The following is a 3,968-nucleotide window of genomic DNA, read 5'->3' on the forward strand; positions in this document are numbered from 1 at the left end:
GACCGATCCAGAGAAAGGGAAGGTTATATGGGCTGTTTGGTGGTCTCTTGAGCTGAGCTTTCTTAGTTTCTTCTTCTTTTCTTTTTTATGTTCCTTTTCCTACCATTAAAATGCATTAATATTTATTTTATAAAAAATACTAAAACGTATCCGTGTATCGGGTTTTTTTTGGAAAAATGACGTATCCTCGTATCCGTATTGGCCCGATACCGATATGCGTATCCGTATCCGTGCTGCATAGCCTACGCGTGCGGCGGCTCACCACAGTGTGCTAACCATCTTGGTCGGGTCCAGTGCCGTGGTGGGAAAAGCAGGAGTCAACCAGACGCACCACTGGACTAGAGGCTGCATCAGCTGGAGATGCCGGGATCGGGGAGGGAGGCACCAGCTCCAAATAGGCGCCTTGGGTGGCGGGGCTCGCCAAAAGAACGTCCTTGAAGAAGACAGGGAAGCTCCACCGCCAGACTTGCCAGACGGTGGGGTGTCGCGGAGCCACCACTGGGACTTACAACGGCCAGAGGGTTCGCCAGGGGAGGGTATCTCCGACGCCGGGAAGGAGAGGGGTGGGGAGGTGGCCACCAGAATCGGATCACCGGTAGGGGGCTGGTGGAGGGAGGAGAGGCGCCGGGGAGCGGAGGGGGTTGGGTGCGGGCGGGAGGCGGAATGCTCGCCATCCGTCGCAACCTCAAGGAGGAGAATACATGCGTTAGATAATGATTGCTATTTGGGAATTTGGTTTGACTAATAACCAAACCTGCACAATTCTGGTTTTGTGTCTTGTTATATTGCAATATCCAGTGTTGAATGTGTTGTGGATTTTATGTTTGGATGGTTTCAAAGAGAAAAATACTTTATTCTACCGCGAAAGGACATTATTGAGTCTTACCATGTTTTTCTTGGAAAAAAAGGATTTGGTGTGCTAGCTGTTCCTATACTTATTCCTTAGTGAAGTTTCAAATAGGCTGTGTGCAACCAATGATATTTTTTGAAGATTTCTTTGAGCTTTTGAGGATTGTATAGCTGATTGTCTTGAACAGTATTGTCATTATATTATATTTCGTATATAGTTTATACTAGTAATTAGTGGGGTTGATGCAGTGTGTTGATGGTCATCTTGATGCACGAAAATGACACTTGTGATTGCAGTATTTTGAACGCGTGTTTGACATGTTGAGTTGATTGTTAATGCAGGGTGAGACTGTCAATTATTCATTCGAGAATTTTTTCCAGGGCACATTACGTTTCCGTGACTTTGTCTGTAGGACACTATTTTTTGTTTGTTGGACACTTGTTTCCTGTCCTGACAAGAAATGTTTTTGCATTGTCCACCAGACAGCAATTCATTTTGGTTTCTCTAGCACTATTATTCACTACTGCATGCTATATATATGTGTTTTAATGTAATTTCATGTTGTCTCTTTTTTTTGGGGTTATTCTGTAAGTTCTCTGATCTGCCATTACAATTCAGCTATTTGGAGACATACTATTACAATTGTTTCTCTATCTGAGATATGTCATTTTATACGTCTTTGATGTTTTTGGGTTCACTCGCAGATCTTTGTATTTTCGTATGGTCCAAAATACCCCTGCTGCTACCTCTCCTCTCTCTCTCCACCTGCTGACGTGTGGGCCCCACGTCATCTCCTTCCTCCTTTTCTTCTCCAATCGGCCAGACCTCCCCTTCTCCAGTCTCCACGACGCCGCTGCGGCCGGCCGGCCGCACGCCTCGCCGGCTCCCTTGTCCGCCGAGTGCATAGCCGCGCCACTCCTTCCTCCCTTCCCCTCAGGCACCCTGTGCACTAAAAGCTTGCCCGCCGGCCACCATTGCTGCGCGTCGAGCCCTGTGCACGCCGATGACCACCCTCCGGCTTCCCTCCGCCCCCATCAACTCCATAGCTAGCTCGCCCACGACCTGCTGAAGCTCGCCCACCCAACCAACGCCGCTTCACCTCGCCGGAATGCCGCCGCAGCGCAGCACCGCCGCCGAGCCTCGGCCACCGCCGGTGACCCCCTTCCCAGCCACCCCAGCCTCCACCGAAGCCATCCAAAGGCAGCTCTTGCCGCCCTAGTGCTCCCCAACCTGACCTCGCCGCCGGCCGACCCTTCCCCTTGCCGGACTTCACTGCTCTGCCCTCTCGATCTCTTGTGCCCCACGCTCGGGCATGCTGGCAGCCATGGACGCCCACCGCGATGAGGAGGCCGCGGCCTCGCCGCTCATCGCCGCGCCGGCAGGGCGAGCCACGGCGGCTTGTAGGGGCGCCGGCGAGGCGTGCGGCCGCGGCGGCGTCGTGGAGATGGGGAGACTGGCCGATTGGAGAAGATAGTGAGGAAGTGGGGCCCACACGTCAGCAGGTGGAGAGAGGAGAGGTAGCAGGGGCATTTTTGACCATACGAAAATACGGAGGCTTGCGAGTGGACCCAAAAGAATCGAAGACGTATAAAATGGCATATCTTAGGTAGAGAAACAATTGTAATGGTATGTCTCCAAATAGCTGAATTGTAGTGGTAGATCAGAGAACTTGCAAAATTGTAATGGCATAAATCCAATTAACCCTTTATTTTTTTGCTAGTGTAGTTTCACGTTGTCTTTTGTTCGTATGATAAAATTTCTTTGCTACTTACAAATTTCTGATGCGTGTCATGCCAACTTTGTCCCACTTGTTTAACATAAATGTAACTTGCACAATTTACTGGAAACAATAGTGTTCCACTTGGTCAGGTAATCCCAAAAGTTGGTTGCAATAATGCAATGTGCCTTCTGGTGTTCCCAGCTGCTGTTTTCCCTGTGGTGTTGGGAGTATTGGTGTGTCCAAGTTTGTTATGTCTGAAAGAAATAGGTATCGATAATCTACAAATCAGTAGTCTAAGTTCATGTGTTTTTAGAACTTAAACTTAAGCATCTATCAAATTCTAATTTGAATGAACTGATTTTTTTTCCAAGAGCATTCCTTTTGAATGCCTTCAGATGTGACTTGGTTTTTAACTCTTTGCAATGATTGGACTCATTCTAAACTTGCGCTGTTTAGATTTTCATGCTATAGTGTTTTGGACGACAATTGAGATAAAATGTGTTGGTGATATGGCGTGAGCAGCATGGAGTGCGTAACGGTCGGTAAACATTTATTGCAGCTTCATTAAGGTTTCATCATTGATTGTATAATAATAAACTCATAGTTCATTTACTGCTACTATATCTGATATGGCATCCCTACACGCAGCACCTACTCGTGTGCTCGATCCCTTTAGCAGAGCTGAGAAGTCCTGAGTTGTCTCCAGGCTGTGCGGCTAATTAGGTGGTCCTCCAGGATTTACCGTGGTCCTTCGGCAGGACCATCTACTTGTTAGTTTATTCCTACTTTGCATCGCAAAGGCACAAGACTCAGACAAGCTAAGTACAAACATGGCTATGTGCCTACTGGGATTTACCTTCCCCCAAACCACTCGCGCGCTCATTTATTCGAAGGACCAAATCGAGCTGAGTAGATTTAGGTCCTTACACCTACTATTGGGTAATCACCCTATCTCCTACTTGTTCCTCTTTTCCAAGGCATGGAACTAGTCGCCTAATCTTATTATTGGCACATCGGTATTACACAGATATGCCTAAGAGATTACTAAATCGTCTGCCTTAAAAGGATTTGATATCCTACGCCGACTCGATTCCACATCCAAAAAGTCCTACGATAGTAGAGTCAAGTACTCTACACACACCAACAGGATAGAATTGGATATATACATTTATACAAAATATATTTTCATACACCGTAATAAAGCAACGGAAGGAATTTTACATCCTACTCTAAGCTCTTGATGATCTCATTGGCCAGTGGCTCGGCTTCCTCTCTATACTGGATAAAGTCTTCTTCTGAACAGTCGATTGCAATCCCAGATGCAAGAGGAGCCAGTTTCGCTTGTGGCCAGTATGATTTCACCAACGCCAGCACATGGGCCACGTACGCCTTCCTGTT

Source organism: Panicum virgatum, chromosome 9N, assembly GCF_016808335.1.
Source record: "Panicum virgatum strain AP13 chromosome 9N, P.virgatum_v5, whole genome shotgun sequence".
NCBI classification, from domain to species: Eukaryota; Viridiplantae; Streptophyta; class Magnoliopsida; order Poales; family Poaceae; genus Panicum; species Panicum virgatum.